Source organism: Pyxicephalus adspersus, chromosome 1 (genome assembly GCF_032062135.1).
Source record: "Pyxicephalus adspersus chromosome 1, UCB_Pads_2.0, whole genome shotgun sequence".
NCBI lineage: Eukaryota > Metazoa > Chordata > Amphibia > Anura > Pyxicephalidae > Pyxicephalus > Pyxicephalus adspersus.
In genome coordinates this window covers 65,500,746-65,520,380 of record NC_092858.1, presented here as the reverse complement: position 1 = coordinate 65,520,380, position 19,635 = coordinate 65,500,746, and the positions used below count along the sequence as shown (strand labels likewise).

Here is a 19,635-nt window from a genome sequence, read left to right as displayed (position 1 = left end):
ACAACAACTGCACTATACACACAAATAAGCTAAAGCTCTGCACTAAACTTAACTTGTATAGGACAAAATTTGTCCTACACAGAAAAACATGCACAAACATATATACTATACACACAAAACAGAGCCCTACATTTCACTCAGAAACATACACACGATATGCACTATACACAAACATTCATACATTCCTGCACCATACACACAAACATACACAAATGCAGTTTTATCCAGAAACATGCACACAGCCTTCCATCATAGTACACACAAGCAGCCATGCAGTTTTAAAATAAACATGAACACTTACAGTTAAGTCCAAAAAAACATTCCTCCAAATTCTTCTTAGCTTATTTAGCAGACAGAGGAAATTGAGCAGACGCTGCTGCCTTTATCTTTGTTTGCTGATCTTCTGCTAAAGACAGGGCAGTTGGAGGCTCCAGGGCCAGGGGGGGCAGTTAACTAACTCCCTAGTATTAGGTGGTGTGCAAAATGATGTTAAAGTTCAGCGCTGGATGGGAGCATATATGGAGAGTGCAGACAGGACACCTGAACACACATCAGGCCATAGCACTCACCTACACCTACTCACATCATTACACTTGTTTACACTCAAATAAACTTGTTAAACACAATATATCTGAAATAAAATGAAAACACTTTTTGTAATGTACATATTGCATATTACAATATAGTGAATGTCAGGTTGTATAATAGCTCAGCTGAACTTCACACTAGTAGAAATACAACTATGCACTGGGCTTTATTCTTATATCAGAGAAGTACTTAATTATGACTATTGTTTGTGAAATAGGACATTTGAACTTGCTGTATTGTTTTTATTATAATTTTAATTTATCAGAGTCGGCTCATTTTTATCGACTCCAGGTACCCAAAATTCTCCACAGCCCTGGTTTAAACACAAGCAGTGCATGTATCTTAAAGCAAAACTAAGCCTAAAAATTTATAAATTAACTCCTATGCACGTGTTCAGGAGTTACTGCATTCCAACTTCAAGATGGTTGAATATTCCAAACCCTGAAAAAGACAGAAGATATTGGTGAAAAAGCTAGTAGAGTTAACTTCAACTTTATTTATTCTAATAGCTGCCTCTGGTAATTCCTGCAGAGTTTAAAGAGGTAGAGAAGGAAGCAGTATAAAGAGTCAATCAGATGTGCAGCATTATACATAGCATACCGATAAGGGGAAGAGTACAGAGCAACTGAGAAATGAGCTCAGTGTCCTGCTTCCTTTTGCAACAGCCTAGAAAGGGGAGAGGACCGGTGAGTGTAAGTAAAACTGCAACAGAGAAAGATCCGGTCCATGCCCTTGCTAGACTGAGTGGTGTTGTTTACATTTCAGGACCGTGGACAGAAATACAAATCTTTTGGCAGGTAATGTAGCTTCATATAATCTGCCTGGTGTTCACTTTAAAGTTAGACATTCTACTGCGTATGACCAATGATATAACTTAATCTGATTTTATCTTTTATCAAGGTGCCATTTAAATGGGCTAAATTTGTTGATTGCTGTAAAATTTATGTTAGTGTTGTTGGTGTGGAATAAATTCAGCCTGCACCAAAGAACAAGATGATAATTGGGATGCATCTAATTCCACTAGAGAAACATTATATTTATTCCATGTGTCAAGATCATTCTTCCAGTATGGTGAGTAAGAAAGGATAATTAACTTTAAATAGCATGTCATATGTACTAGTCAAATTTCCCCCTCGGCACTTTAAGTGAATGCCATTTCATTTCAATGGAACATTGATTGTTAGATTCTAAATAACATGTCACTGAGTTAATACTGAAGACTTCTCACTTATAATTATTGATTTATGAATCTGATAGAGATTCAAATAGGTTAAGTTACTACATTAGATTAGACACCGTTGTTAATAATTCTTGTCTGCAAATAGACTGATATTGCACCTGACAGAAGTCATTACTTTAAAGTTGAACCTTTTCATTCTAGGCTTTCATGGTGTGCGTGGACTGCTTGTAGATATTGATGATTGCAGAAAAAACAGGTGAGGAAAATGACATCTCAAATAAGAAAGAACCTGTGAACATTTCCTAGAATTATAGGAATTAAAATCATCTAGCAAACAGGTAAAGGCCCCAAATTCCCAATGGGGAAAAAAAAAAAAAAAAAAACCTCTTGATTTCCCAACATTGTCAAGGACTCCACTGTGACTTATCGGATGTACATGTGATCTAGGTGTTCACATGGTTTGGATAGATCACTAGCGGAATTTTTGTATTAAAGTGAGGCTAGCTAAATAAAGGCAACCAGGCAACTTAAATATTACCTCTGCTCAGCCTAGTTAGATGCATTTATTATGACTCTTCACGCAAGGTTAGAAGAAGACGGTTATGCACTCTAATGGTTACCTTCTATATATCCACATTCACTTTGTGTTACTCCGTGTACCTGTCACTGTGAGTTAGTCAATGTAAGAGTCTTTGTAATAGTTATGATCAGTAAAAATGTCAATGTCAATATTTGTGTCACTGGTATCCTGCTTCTGTCAGACTAAGTTTAATTCATTTGTTGCTGTGAATGAGAAGGCATGACCTCTTGCATTTTTATGTTCACTGAACTTTTTGTCTATTAGCTAATGGGTATGAATGTGTTCTACAGACTGAACAATAAACAAGACGTAATGATAGGGTGGTATATTTTTTTGAGTCCCATGCAAGTTAGGATGTTAATAGCTGATGGTGCAATGCATATGTATCAGATGTATTGAGAAAATATTTCATGTATGAAATAATATGAAATAAAATGAAATAATAATTTAAAACCACTTTCTCAGCTACAAAGGGCTGTTAATTCTGACACCAGTATACCTATAGCAACATGTTGTGTTGTTGCACCTCAACAAAAATGTTTTTGGACAATTTAACAAAAACACTATTTAAAAAAAAAATTGTGCAAGACAGTGGAGATGTATTACACTAACGTTCATTTTAGCTTATTTTTCATCATGTAGGCAATGACAATTTTTGGAAATTAGCTCATCTGTGTAATTACCAATAAATTCATATCAAATGTTCTTTTTTTATTTTTTTATTCCCATAAGGGCAGCAAAACCACCAGTTAGATATTTGAGGTTAATCTAAGATCCAGTAGCCATCCTAATTTGCATCAGACCCAGAAAAATATGCAACTCTTTAAGTCTTGCTTATTGGTCAAAAAATACAGGTGATGTTCCATCTGCAATAAAATAACACAAATGTAATTTTTTAATTGCATTCACCTGTCTCCATACTGTCACAGGCACCCCAGTTTAAAATCTTCTTCCTGCTTTCACTCTGGCCTTCTTGGCTAGGCTGGGATGGAGCATGTGCATGGGAGTTCATTCAGTTCCAGCAGCAGCAGAGAAAGCCCAAGTTCCTACGCTGAGCTGTGCATGAGATTGGTGATTTTTCTTTTTACAGATCAGGACGGTACTTAGGTAAGAATGCTTAAAGCAGAGGGGACATCGTCTGTCCCTTTAGGTAATAAACCCCTGCCTGATCCCAAATTATGAAAGCAGAACTTTAGTTCAGCTTTATTGCCCCCCTAAAACTGCATTGCACTATCTTTATCTTCACCTTCCCAGTTCATTTACATGGTTCTGCAGATATCAGCTTACCTCTCAGAATCCAAAAACAAATTACATTTATACCGGGCATTGGTAACCACCCAATTATCTCATGATATGTATATCATTACATAAATAAGTAACTGTGTAGCTTTGCTCCCTTCAGTCTAGCCATTATAGCCCACTACATCATTTTGCAAGATGCTTCTCTCTGTTCATATGATGACTGCTGATTCTAATCTAAGATGCAATCAGGCACTGATCTATTTTTCTGTAACATTTTCACAAACTTTTCATAGGTTGAACTCATGCTTGTTAAAAGTAAGGTTTTTGTCTGTGCCTTATATTACATTGCAGCTTGTTTGTGCACTTGTTATGTTTTTTTTTTTAAAGTTATAATTAGATTATAGATGGAACCTGGTTGGCTGTGCCAGTCCCTGACCTTTTAAATTTCTTGGGTACAACAAGCTTATGCTGCCATGATTCCAAAGTCCAAGGTTTGGCATGTTTCTGCCCACACATAGATATTGTAGTGCAGGCATTCATACAGTCAACTGGGTTTTTAGAAAATATAAAGAGATACTTTAGGTTATTTATCCATTATCCATTTAGGAGAAGGAACTAAGAAAATAGTAGCCATTTTTTTTCAATAGTCACTCTATAGTGACTCAAGATGAGTAAGTACTGTGATTTCATGGGGAAATCGGTTGAACTTTGCACAATATAATAGAAGGGTAAAATGTATACTTGGGACATTGAGATTTTGAGATTGTTTTCTGTCAAGAATAAGTGAAACATAGAACATAGAACATGATTCATCAATGCAGCTAAAATGGGTTTCTTAAGGAATCATTCACTTAGTTCAACAAAATATAGCAAAAAGAAAAATAGCAAAAAGAAAAACCTTCACAAACAAAACATAACCAGTTAATCACATAAAATGACAATGCATTATAGGTTTCACTTGGTGGCATGTTAGTGAACTATATGTGTTATTATGCATCAACATTTTATCTGTTGTATTATATAATAATAAATATCAACATTTTGAGTTTTTTTTGTTATTAATTAGATATTTAGGATGTTATTAGCTGATGGTGCAATGCATATGTATCAGATATATTCAGAAAATATTTTATGTATTTCAAAAATGAAATAATTTAAAATCACTTTCTCAGCTACAATGGGCTTTAAATTCAAACACAGACCAATATACCTATAGCAACATGTTGCACCTCAACAAAAATGTTTTTGGACAATTTAACAAAAACACTATTAAAAAAAAATTGTGCAAAAGACAGTGGAGATGTATTACACTAACGTTCATTTTAGCTAATTTTTCATCATGCGGGCAATGACAGTTTTTGGAAATGAGCTCATCTGAGTATTTACCAAGAAATGTATATAAAATGTTCTTTTTTTTGTTTGTTTACTCCCATAGGGCAGCAATAACCACCGGTTGGATATTTGAAATTAATCCAAGATCCAGTAGCCATCCCAATTTGCATAGGACCCAGAAAAATATGCCACCAGTTGTACTCCAATTGTGTTACTTGTGTTTACAGTGTGGTAATGGGTAAAAAAAACACACAACCGTATTAAAATACTGCCTTCTTACGTGGACCTTAGATTTAAAATGAAACATTTGCTGTTGTATTGAAAGCATCTAGAAGTTTAAAAAAACCTTTAGGCAAACAGTTAAATGCACAAATTAAATATAATAATGCTCTGTTTCATCTACCAATTACATATCTCCTTTCCACACTTATCTTGTAAAAAGATAGTAAAAAAAAAAAAAATAGTATACAGATAAGCTCATCTTTCGGTCCCATCAGAATGTGCTCTGCACTTGGCTCTTTGTCTTGCACATTGGGCCTGACCTTTTTTTTAAACATTCTTTATTTGAAATTTAAAATTTTTCAAAATACAAAAAAATGGCATTAAATTACGCAAGTTGTAAGAAAATAAGCAAAGTGTAGTACACATATTGTAGTAACGCAATCAAACTCAAGTAACAAAAAGGTCTGTACTATGAAAGCTATGACCGGGTTTCAGTAAAAATAGAACATGAAAATAAACAATACAATTCCTATAAATTTGGGATCCATTTTGAGACATAACTTAAAGGGTACAGTAAGGGGTAGGTAAGAAAAAACAAGTAACTAAATATCCATCGTTAAGGTGGGTGAGTATTCTGGTATGCTTACCACAATTGTTCAACTGTCCTTTGTCAGAGAAAAGACGGGCACAGGTGCTTTCTGTATTCCTGTGAGGAGGAATATTTAGGCCAGTGATACCAGGTGTTGAAAAATCTACCTGTACATCAGGAGGATGAAACAAGATTCTCCATTCTATGGATCTCATAAACACGCTGGAACCACTATCATATGTCTAATCACTAATCTTTTGTATGTTTTAGCTGGGAGGGAGTTGTGCTGAAAGAGATAAAATGCTGGGTCATTCGGTATGTGTATATCAGTCATACTTTGAGTTATTGATATTGTACCCCAGAACTGACGTAGTAGGGGGCATTCCCCAAAAATATGTATCGGGGAACTCACATTGGGCCTGATTTAAAGCCATCCAAGACTGGAGAAAAAAGACCATCATGAGAGAACATGGGTTATCCAGCAAACCTGGAATGTATTTCCTTAAAATAATTTGCTCCTAAATGGCAAATGTTTTCAATCCTGAACCAAATCCATCTTAGGTTTGCTGGATCACCCAGGTTCGACCATGATAATCTATCTTCTCTGGTCTGAGAGGACTTGAATAAATCAGGCCCATTGTGTCCTTTTATATCTGCCATGATTTTAGCCTTATTTGCAGCACCATGCACTTTGGACCTGATTTATTTAAGCTTCCCAAGGCTGGAGTGATCTATCAAACCTGGAATGGCTTTACTAAAAGTCTTTGCTTTTTGTTAGCAAATGTTTTCCTTCCTGATCTAAATCCATTCCAGGTTTGCTTGATCACCCAAGTTCATTGATGAAAGTATATCTTCTCCAGTCTTGGAGAGCTTTAATAAATCGGGCCTTTTGTCTTAAATTTTACCAAAAAAAGCGAGTGCACTTTCTGGCATTTACTTAGCTCATTTATGTTCTGTAAACCTATATCTGTATATTTGCAAAAATTCTGAAAAAGATTCAGTGCTGCTCCAGAGGGTTTTGCCTGAAAAAAGCTGTACCCCAAGACCTTCAGTATAAGATTCTCCCAGATTTTGTGTCCATTACAAAATTCTCCCACCAGCTATCAGACTGCCATTCATCAATGGCCAGCTCTGGCATGGGAAGGCAAAGCCCTGCTCTTCTACCAAGATAGATTCATCCACAAAGATCTGCTGTGCAGAACAAGGCATAGTAAGTCAGTAATGGGAAAATCATATTTGTAATGAGCCCTGGGACAATATTGATGAGTAGTTTTCTTTAAAATTGTATTAACAATTTATCATCTGCATCCCAAATCCAAATAAAAGGGTTCCTTCCCCTTTTTAGAGAACCACACAAGCTCTGTGTGCCAAATGTGTTGCCATTTGCAACATCTCAGCTATGTAAGCCCACAATAGTGCAAGGCATGGCTACTATGACTTGTGCAGAGTGGGCTTTTAGGACTCAAGATGATATTACCAGTCAGGTTGGGCTAGGGGTGCCAGAAGGAACAAATTGCCCCCTTTCTAATTTATGACATTTGAGGTTTAGAGATTTTAATATGTTGATATGTATGCTTTGTGTAGAATAAAATTAGGAAAATAAAAGAGTAATATAAAAATAACAAATCATTCATTAATCATAAGTCTTGATATAGCCTTTGCTACAAAATATCAATATTTTTGAAGGGTTTGAATAGATTAATAATGCCAAGCAATATTTTAATTATTAGTTTACCTTTTAAACAACAGTTGGGTTCTATCCTCTCTGGCAAGTCTGAACTATGTCCAGTTTGCCATGCTTACAATTCATTAGTTAAAATACAGTCTGACTCCATACTTTAATATGAAAGTGGCATCATAGATATTGCTATCGATCACACTCTATCATCTCTTGTTTCCTTGCAACCAAGTTCAAACTTGTCTCACTCAATTCTGATTATTATTGGAATGTTTACATGTGGCCAGCAGAGGGCCCTATTCTCCAAGCTTTGTGCTATTCAAGGAAAAAAACTAGAATTACATGCACAAGAACTATATCACACTTTATTAGTTTGTGTTTTATTATATTGCTGTATTTGCAACTGTTATTTCCTAGCTGTAGATTTCACAAATATAGAAGAAAGTTTATATTTAAGTTATCATTCATACAAGTAAATGTGTCAGATGGTTAAAGAACCCATGGTGATGCCAGGGCAAAACCTCACTGTAAGGTAAACATATTGTTGAATAAATTCCATGATACTATTGGTATATTTATGTGGATTTTTTATATTTCGACTAGAAGCAAATATTCATGAAGAAGAAGAAAAGAGAGAAAATAATATTATGATGTTTTTTTTTATCCTTGTGGCTGGACTGGTATTCTAATGTATAATAAACACATTGCTGCCACTAATAAAAATGGACATGTCAAAATGAACAACATTTTTTCTAACCATACACAGGACATTGCTAGACGCTCTGGATTTTTATATATATTTTTTTATTTTAGGGTTAGAAATCATGAAAATAGAAGATTCTTAAACTGCATGGATTAAACAGCATACATAAGAAAAACAAAACTATACATTTCATTTTCTATTTCTAAAAATCACACAACTTTCACTCGGGATTGACACATTTTTCTAATTTAATCAGGCTAGAAAAATGTTTTATTTTTGAGTAAAAGTTTTGTCTTTTTTCTTTTTTCTGCAAAAAACATTTATCAAATGACTGGAGTTTTAAATTATTCACTACATATAAATTGCAAATACCTAAATACTAAATATATATTTATATTTTATTTTTGTAAATCATTAGATACATTAAAATTCATTCAATTTCTAATGAATTGGAATGCTTTTAACTTTTTTTGGTTTAAGTGAGGGACATAAGATGAATATACTTAAGGTTTACATTTCTACGATTATCCAAAAATGAGTTTGGGAAACTATGTATAACTATGTATTGGGAAATTATGTATAAATATGGCTCATATGTTAGATTCTAGTCATCATTAAAATACTGAATTGCTTTTTGTTTATAAATAACCAATTCAAATTTAATAGGCATTTTACAATAGCATATCATTTGCTATTTCATAAAGATCATGGATTTATTTATTCATACTTTCATGATGATGTGTGATTACCATATTTCCCCAAGATACAAAATAAGCAGATTAGTACCAAAAAAAAAATTTGCATATTTTTCTGTTAGAAGTAGTGGGATGTTATTCATTCCGATACTTCTTTTATGCTTTACTGATAACTAATATTTTAATTTTAGAAAAAAACATTTCCCTCCCTTAATATTTGCCAGCTTCTACTGATACACAATTATCTGATGTTATCTTAAAATAAGTCCGAATTAGTAAGGTTTATGTTATAAGTGTCGGGATAACATGTAAGTGTATATGGATAAACTAAAATTGATATAAAATTCAGTTTCCTGTGAATTGATTTTAAATCAGACTTGCATATTTTGAGCTGTGTTTTTTTTAATAATATGCACAAACCATATTAAAAAAAAAATACAAATGAAAAAAAGGAAACAATAGACATGGATTTAACCATAGAGCTTCTGTATTAAAGGAAAGCTTTCTAATCAGCAGTTGGATTTCTTTGTTAATCTTTTTTCCAAGTATATGGAAAAGAAGGGGGTACAATGCTAAGTGGTCGCACTCTGCATTGCTGCTGCTGCTGACTTCCTATTCATGGCTTCTTTGACAAGCAGGGGGTGGAGAGCTGCTGAGCTGTGTTTTGTGGGAATAGGCTCTTTTAGTTCTGCTTTATTACATGGCTAATTAAGCAAGGTCACTGAGCTCTTTTTAAACTCTGTCAATAGAGACATCATTGCTACGTCTATCCTGAGATTGTTTACCTTGAGTATATGATGTGAATGTAGAAATTACTTTGTTACTTTTCATAGCAAGTGGAAAATATCTTTATGGAAGCACAAAAAAAATCTATTTTACATTTCCTGGACATAGTCTTGTATAATTATATGCCATATTATGTCAAGTCCTTATACCTGTAACTGTTTTAGAGGTATGTGCCCATTTTCCTGCAAGGAAAGCCTTCAGTGTTAGTAATTTGATAAACAACTACGCAGTTGATGGGGTTAGCTTGAGATAATCCTCCAATGATGTAAAACACCATACATATGTCCACCTTTTGGTTAGTATTTTATTTCAGTTTAATAAAGTTTTGTTTAGTTAATTTCTTATGTTATACTGTATAACCTTTATTAAAAAAGGCAGGTGAAAAAATTACACAGTTACATTTAGTAAATAGCTTGTATATCAATCAATTTTTTTGTTGTTGTTTTTTTGATTAGGGGCCCGAAAAAGTGTTTATGATTACTTTTGCATTTTTTGTGTCTTAAAGCAATCCATATAGAAGACACATTGAGATATGATAATCTGGCACACTTTAATGATCTGTACATAATTTCTTGTCAATTGTTTCTACTGTTTAGAGATTCAATGAAGCAAACATGTAACCATAGTGAACCTTAACCATAATAATGCAATTTGGACAAAATACTTCGATGTGATAAAACAATTTTCTTTTCACATCCATGTCATGTACCTGCCCAGTAGTATGCAAAGCATATAGCTATAACCTTGGTATTAAAAAGAATTCTACATAGAATGTCAATCTGTTTTTCTACATATCTATTTTTATCTATCTCAAAAGTAGTAAAAAGCTCCAGGGTTCCATATTAACATATCTTTAAATGTTTAACATATACCTACCTTAAAGGTGGCTACAAAGGAAAAACAGATGGCTAAAAAAGGTCCAGAAAATATTAAAGACCAGAGATCACATAGCCGTCACATCCAAATAGTTAAAATAAAGTAAAATGAAAAGGTACAAATAAAGCATTTAAAATAGTGAGAATGCTTGTGTACAAGTCACATTTTTGTTAACAATAGTTCATGGAACATTATTGAGTAACATTAGCCTAATAATTATTCATGTATACAAAATCTACAGAATACTTACAAATAATTATAGAAAGACTGTGAGATCAATATATATCAACATGCTGGATATGCTGTAATTTGGCCATGCACAATTTATTCATAATTGTTTTCAACCTGTATTGATGAAAAAATATGATTGAAAATGCGTTAACACTTTCCAGCTAACTCTTGATTCATACAGTGGTATTTCATTGGATAAATATATTGCAAAGACATAATATAGGTTGTGTGACTGATATGAGGCTCAGCATTAAAAGTGTGTGCATCACTTCCCAGCTCATAAGTGAAGGATCTGGCTGCAAAATAACATTTTGCAGATAACTTACAAAAAAGGAAACGTATAAAGCTTCCTAGCATATTTATATCACATCACCTAGCAAGTTGCTTTATTACAAATGATACATATTATCATAGAATAACATAGGGGATGGTTTCGAAGAGGCATGTTGAAGAAGTAGACCTTTATAATTCCTTCCCTGTGCTATCCTAAGCCCCAGAGTGACCGATACCTAAGGACAAGGGTTGAAGAGGTCACAGCTATGGTTGTTTAGAACACTGTACAATGATATAATTATCTACATCTACACCTTGTAAAAATGATACCGGCAACAGAATGGTGCAATCAATTGGAAATCTGCGGGGGCAGATGTTACAGCTAATGACATCACTGTGCACTAAAAACCACAAATATATTCTAGCCCATGGCTTGGATGTACAAATGTAGAAGTGTGTTGTATATTGTCAGTGTTAGGTGTTTTATTCACTGTCTACTTTAATTATAAGTGCGGTCATTACACCTCTGTCAGTAACAAAAATCTGGAGGTTCTACTGAGCTTACAGCACTATGTTTACAGCACTATGTTGTTTTTGATCTATATCATAATAATTAGTATCAAATTCACCTTTGCATAGATCACTAAACCCTTGTCAAGTACTTAAGGTAAGGGAACATGCCAGAGTTAACCTACAGCTTGTATCTGTAGTCGTCAGTGGATCTTGTTATAGAATAGTGACATTTGTTAGCCATTGAGCTGATAAGAATACCAAGAGTCAATAAATCATTTCTAAAATGGAATTCAAGCTTGAATGTGAATACATTGACTCACACTGACTCAACATGTTTGAGTGGATTCTGTCCTTTCTGGCCTATTTGCATTACTGTCAGTTGGAAGGGAACCAATAGTAAAATAGATTTGAGAGGTGGAGACGGTTCATAACCATAACCAGCAACCAGAAAGCAACCTTTGTCTGTAGTTACTTTCATAGAGGAGCAAAGACCTTGTACAATTGCTTAGAGGTAACAAAAATTTACAATAAGGGCCCTTACAAACCTGCATTCTGAAACTGCACAAATGGCAACTCCTGAGACCTACTCATAATATTTCTGGTACAATATAATCCACATTAAACAGCAACTGATAACAGTAGGCAAAGATACCTAAATGTATCTAAATAGCATTTACTATGCGTTAAAAATCATATAAAAAGCATTCTCCACATACATTGCACTCATACAACACAATAGCTTTCTTGAAGGATGAATGTGAATGACAGAATGTTGATCCAACAGTGCTAAACCTCTTTAGCTAGTAGAGGCTCTGACATTGGACTGTGAACTAACAGTGGGCTTGTCAGAGGAGAATAAGGATGTATTATTGACTTGAGCAAAAAGTTTTGACTGTTTGACCTAAATATATATTTATATTGGTAATTGAGGGCTGCTTGAGGACACAGATATTGATACGAACATTGACAGGTTCATTGAAGATATGGTACATCGAAGCAGACATTACAAAGATACCTTGGTGGCAGTACAACATGTGCTAATATTGTCTAAAATGTTTTAATCTCCTACATCAGCAGAGAGGCCTTAATATATATTGGGGTCATTTTGCTAAACTATTAGGCAGAACTAAACTATTAGTCAGAACTAAACCCTGGGGATACTCACCTGTCCCAATTCCGAGTGCCGCCATCTTCTCCCTTCTTTTCTTCTGTATTCTGATCTCCAATCACCTTGATTATCCGTGGAGGGATGAAGTAACTTGTGCAGATATGGAGGAGTTCATTCAGTCCTGGCACTCACAAGGACATTTTGACAGATGGGTTGCAGATCAGGCAGATAAGAATATTCATTGCAGATCAGACATCACATGTCCTTCTCTGCAAAAAGAACCTGCCTGATACCAAATTTTTAAAATGGAACTTTAGTTCCACTTTAAGCCAATTGGCTTCATTATCTGCCCATAGATTTCGTTTATTGTAAACCAAAAAAGAGATGGGTAAGGTGATCACATATTTTTTCAAAGCTTTATTCTTTATATCAGTTTGTGATTAAGCAATTGCAAGGTGTAACAACATATGAATATGCTAATAAAATGGCCACAGTGCTTCCAAATAATGGCTGCAGTTACATTCAATTTTTAAGTGAATGTTTAGCGTTATAAAGTACAAACTGAAACTGTTAAACTCTGGCTGCCCAAATGATGAGAAAGGGAATAGAACTGAAAATGTTATTGGACAGTTAACATGAACATGGCTTCTCCCTGTTTACCAAGCCATAAGAAAATTACATTTTTCAACCAACTCCAATCTGATTTTCAGACAGAAACATTTTTTTTTTTTGTAAATTATACCATGATAAATTTAATGCTGTTTGATTGCAAAAATACTAGAAAGGTGCTTGGGCCCTGCTCCTGGAGGACTAGAGATGAATACCGCAGTTCTATTCGATTAGTAAAAGTTTTTCATAGTCTCATATAACCAAGACAAAGGTGGACACAATGAAATTCCAATGTTTGCTAATTGGGCAGCCTGTATGATTTTTCATGTGGCTGTTTGAGTGCATTTTACATAGAGTTCAGTCACTGGTATCCTCTTTGAAGCAGGCAGCACTGACACTGCCTCAAAGTGAATCTGTAGAACAAATTTAATTTAATTTCAGAGCCGTCTCCATTTGGGACAACTGAAGTTATTTGCATGTACTGTGGACCAGCCCTGGCCAGAACACATGCAAGTATAATGGTGTGAAGCAAACCTGTGTTGTTATTGTAAAGAGTTTTCTCTGGCTGACTGTTGTTAGGGAGTACTCTCAGATGAACCTTGGCTCGATATGTTGATGGGTGCAAGGTGGTCACGAGGTAAATGCTGACAATTGTTTACACCCTTTGGCTAGTATATGGCCAGTATTTAATCAATATAAATGTGATTTCTCTCAAAACACTAATCAGTATGGGTAAAGAATGGAACCTGGAGCACCAAATATAAACAATCAGAGGTGTTTTGGTGTTTGTGGCTGGTTGTCAGTCAAACAAGAAGTGGACATTCCTGATCAATGTTCGATTGATGTATTGGTTGAATATGGAATGTCTTCACTAAAATCCAATATTTTTTAAAGAAAACTAACATGTTAGAAATTTCATTAAGCTCATCACATGACATACAATCCGAATACACTATCCCCTTTAGATCTGCCAATATGAAGTGCAATGATCATGTGAGTGTCTTCAGTGTACAAGCTGTTCCAATGTCAATACATAAAAATGTTATTAAAAAAAAATCTGTTAAAGCTGAAATTAATCAGCTAATATTTCGTCTTCCCTGGTTCCTCCTTTTCACCCTCATGAATATAATTTTTTCATTTTTAGTACAGACCTGATCTTAGGCACTATGACATTATGTCTAAGTCCCCACAATGCAGGCTGATCATGACTGGTGGGAGGGTCTGGCAGGGTGCTGTACATCATTTCCTTACAACATGATTACAATAACTGAGAATAACTGAAATTTGCTCCAATTCTCTGGATCCTGAAAAATTTGTAACAGGATATATTCTTTGCCCAGAACACATCAAAGTAAAAAGTAAAAAGAAAAAAAAAGAACATTGAACAATCATTACGTTCCTTTGTCCCTCTGATCACTGGTACTAGTAGTTATGTGGACTTAGAGTTCTACTACATAGGTTACAAAGGTTGTCTTTGTGCATGTATGTTTTGTCTTTTTGTCTCTCCTATTTGTAACCAAATGTAAGAATATTGATGAAAAACAGACCAGGTGCACATAACTTTAGAATGATTTGTTCTATATTACTAGTATCCCTTAACTGTACATACATATTTGAAAACCCCAGGGGTTATTGAATGAGAAGATCTAAGAGAATCTCACTTTAAACCATTTATGCTTTAAAATTGCTTTGGTATATTCTGGTAGGCTTAAAAATATTTGCTTGAAAAAGCAAAATGTTAAATTGGACAAAACAACCTGCAGAAACATTTTATACTTGCTTGCAAGTCCAAATAACACTTAAAAAGCAGGGGAAAATAAATATTGATAACCAAAAAATACTAATAATCATATGTAATAGCTATATTTTTTACATGCCACAACACAAACAATTTCACATGTCACTACTGTAGTGAAATGAGCTAAGTTTATTATTTAGCTCTTATTACCTCTATTGTGCTAAGTGGAATACTTTCATGCACTGTATGCAACCAAGATATATATACAGTGGGGCTTGAAATTTGTGAACCCTTTAAAATGTTCTTTATTTTTATACCGTATGAATATGACCTAAAGCATCGTCTAATTTTCAAACAAGTCCTAAAAGTAGATAAAGAAAACCTAATTAAACAAATTAAACAAACATTACTATATTTGGTCATTAATTTATTGAAATAAAATCATCCAATAACATATCTACGTGTGTCAAAAGTAAGTGAATCGTGTTCACAGTTTTTGGTGTGACCCCTTTTTACAGAATTAACTGCAACTAAAACTTTTGCAGTAACTGTTGATCAGTCCTACACATCAACTTGGAAGATTTATAGCTCATTCATCAATACAGAACAGCTTTGGATCTTGGATGTTGGGTGGGTTTCTTTACATGAACTGCTCATTTGAGTCATTCCACAACATTTCAACTGGATTAAGGTCAGGACCTTCACTTGGCCATTCCAGAATATTCATTTTATTTTTCTTTACCCATTTTTTGGTAGAATGACTTGTGTGTTATTATTATTATTAAACAGGATTTATATAGCGCCAACATATTACACAGCGCTGTATATTAAATAGGGATTGCAAATGACAGACTAATACAGAGAGTGATATAGGAGTAGAGGACCCTGCCCTAAAGAGCTTACAATCTAGTAGGTGGGGGAATTTCACACACAATAGGATGGAGGATATGTAGTGGTGGGAAGTAGTGGTGGTTTCAAAAAACAGAAGAAGACGGGTAGGCAAGTTTGAAAATATGGGTTTTGAGCGCTCTTTTAAATGAGCAGAAAGTAGGAGCAAGCCGAATAGGACGAGGAAGACCATTCCAGAGAGTCGGGGCAGCTCTAGAGAAGTCTTGTATTCGTGCGTGTGATGAGGTTATGAGTGAGGAAGTCATTAGTAGGTCATTGGAGGAGAAGAGAGCGGCAGGGGGAGTATTTTTTTACCAGGTCAGAAATGTAAGTGGGACAATAACTGTGTAGGGATTTGAAGGCAAAGCACAGGAGCTTGTAAGTGGGACAATAACTGTGTAGGGATTTGAAGGCAAAGCACAGGAGCTTAAATTTGATTCTAAGGTGAAATGGAAGCCAATGGAGAGAACTACAAGGAGATGCAGCGGAAGAGGATCGATGGGAAGGATGGATGAGTCTGGCTGCTGCATTCTTGACAGATTGTAGAGGAGAGAGTCGGGTTAGTGGAATACCAGCGAGAAGGATGTTACAGCAGTCCAGATGGGAGATGATAAGAGCATGTACAAGGACCAGGTGTTTTGGACTGTTGTCGTGCTGCATAAGAGCAGTGTTGCCCTCCTAGTTTGAACTACAAACACCTCTGTCTCATCATCTACATGTCATGGGGAGAGAAGGGGGGTTGTAGTTGACAAAAGATTGCAGTCCCAAAAGGTTCCATACTTATTGCAGCCAAAACATCTAAAAAACGTAAGATGCAATATAATACATTACTTGTTCCTGGTTGTGATGACACTTGGTTCACATTTTTATTTGGATCCCTGAAAAGTTTGGTTGATATAGGACCATTTGCTCAGATATCGATCTTCTGAAGTGTCCTAGTAGTTGTTACTTGCCTATCAGGGCAGAAGAGATATATATAGAAAGAGATATAGTCAGGCCTCTCTTTCTCATAAAATCTACCATCCTGACCACCTACCCATAAGCAATATAGGCAGACAAGTAAGATTCACCAGTTTTCATATGCTTATTATTGTACAGTTATAACTTTATTTGCATATCGCATTCTGAAAAATAGCAAACGGATATTATCAATGCATTAACAGGCCAACATTATAAAATATAGACTATATAGTATTATATAATTTATTATACAGGAAACATTACAGCATCTTGTTGCTCCAAGATAGATTTATTTTATTAGCTATCTATAGATCCATATTTTTATATGAATGTGACCTAACACAAACATCTGATTTTCAAATGAGTCCCAAGGATTGTCATATCATTTGAAGGTACAATCAGAGTTTGGTGTTTCCAATGGTATGATAATCAGGTGTCAGAGAGAGACCGTTTTATTTAAAGAACAGGCATCCATCAAAGCCTGATCACACATAAACCTTGTTGGTGGATGTGTATTGTGATTCAAAGGGAATGTCCAAGAATCGCAAAAAAAAAAAAATTGTTGACGCCCATAAAGTTAGAAATATTATCACTAAAGGGTTTGGACTCCACCAATCAAGTGTCAGACAGATTGTCCTCTTATCCCTAAGGATATGGTGTAGTGTTTTCACCCTAGTACAGTTGGTGTGTTACAGCAGGATCATCCGATGTAGAGAAACCTCAAAATAGGAAAGTATTGCAGATACCAAATCTAAGGACTTTAGAAACACTTAAATTTCACATCAAATTTATTCATGAAATTACAAAGTAATTTTTCAACTGACGACTAGGGAAAAAGAGTGATAAAAGTTATTTAGGTTTGCTTTGTTGTTCACCAGTGACTTTCCCAACATGCTTTGTAAGGCCACATGAAACACCTGTACTAAAAGACATGGTCTTCCAGGCCTCTACACATATGCCAGACATCAGCTTTTGTTCCCTTTCAATTAGCAGCTACTTAAAAGATCCGAGCATTGCCTAAGCACTTCATCAATAGACAGCAAACATTTTTCTTTTAATGAAGCAGAGGTCAAACAGTTTCACTTGGCCATAAATCTTGGCAAGATAATTGGTTGTGATTAGCAATTTTAATTAACAGGTGCAATAGAGGGTCATGACATGCATTTATTGTAATTCAATAGGATGGTATTAAAAGCTTCACAGCTTCAAGTAGAGTATATCTTTGTATATACTGTATACATAGATATGTATATTTCTGAAGACAAATCTAAAGTAATTTTTGAGGTCTATCCAACAACCACTACCTAACATTGGGTAAGGGGTAACTTATTAAAATGTTACATATTTTAAAAACATGAATAGAACCAATTGACATTGTGTAGAATAAAAAAATGCCACTGAACATTCATACCAATTGTGGAGAAATTCAAAAAGTGCATTTTTTTTTAATTGACTTGCTCAAACATTAGTGGAAGAGACACAAAATCAGTATCCTTAGCAAAATAAATAACCAAAAGACATGACAGTATATGTAATGGACTCATGAATTCAGAAAGCAAGGGATGGTAGCCTAAAATAGGTGTAACTGAATATGTATTCAAACTAATCAAATATAGAGTGCCATATTCAATGATGCCTGCTCTTCACAATAGTACTGTTCTGATGTGCAATATGGCCTTCCTGAACTACATTTCAGAACACTTCAAAAGAAACATTGCAGTAGGATTACTTAAGACGGGTATTTATCAGTCCATTTTTGTTTACCACATTGACTAATTTTAAAAATTGTTTTAGAAGAAAACTGTGGTCTTATCTTAGGATCTTCTGACATCTCAGATAGCAGTGTCCCTAAACTGTCCCCATAGGCCAGATGCAACCCTTTGCTTACCCTTGGAGCACTATTCCTCCTACTAACACCAACAATCAGGTGCATTTCCACCTATCCATGTACACTTTTAATGGGGACTTTTTATCCTACTGACACCAGCAATAGGGTACAATTTATGTCACTAATTTCAACAATAGGCCACTATTCATCTCACTGACATCAACAATGGGGTACAATTCTTGTCCCTAATACCAACAATGAATCACTATTCCTTCATCAGCAATGGGGCAATATTCCTATACCTACTGCCCCCAGATCTTAGGTGATTATTTACTCAAGATGGTCACTGAGCTCTAGTCATTGGTATTGCCCTGATGTAGTGGCATTTTCTGTTCCAACTAGCCATAGCCTGGCTTCTCTAAGTCTTAGGGATAGTGAAATGTAGGAATATGGACTTCAAATTGTTTGCAAATAGCCTTAGAACCCTGTAGAACAGCAACAATAGCTTCTCTCATTTCTGATGTCTTTCCTCCTTAATATTGTGTTACCACATTGCCAAGCTTCAGACCAGCAAACTAAAAAAACCTTTATTAACCTACTTTTTTGCCCTGTTACTCAAAAACTTTTAATATACTTTTTTCTCATGACTAAATAACCAAGAACTTGTTGAAATACACAGATTTTAGAGAAGAACACCAGCATAATTACAATTCCCCCTATAGTCTAAAATACCAATAAAGGATTACCTTAATCAAAACTGGAAGATGGGATTATTACTGGGAGCTCTGCTCAGTGTTTTTTCCAGAGGTAGCTGCAGTGCACCAATCCATTCATTTTATCACTAATCTGATTATCTGAAAATTCCTGCTTGTGATGAATCATTCACAACAGACCCACTGCAGGCTTCTTTGCAGTTTCTCCTATTAGACCTCCAATCAGGTTTAAATTCTCCCTGGAAGTATGAATATCTCTGATGATGCAGGAAGCAGAGAGAAAGAGAGCATGTTATGTAGTAC

At 34.9% G+C, this 19,635-nt stretch overlaps 1 long non-coding RNA gene across 1 annotated transcript; it reads right to left on the bottom strand.

The window, feature by feature from the left end:
* Positions 1-474: 474 nt before the first annotated feature.
* On the bottom strand, positions 475-19,414 carry LOC140331252 (uncharacterized). Its single transcript, XR_011920908.1, has 3 exons — positions 19,366-19,414; positions 10,722-10,816; positions 475-1,029 (listed from the first exon to the last, which is right to left on the bottom strand). It is a non-coding gene; the product is annotated as an uncharacterized lncRNA (long non-coding RNA).
* Between the last annotated feature and the right edge of the window lie 221 nt (positions 19,415-19,635).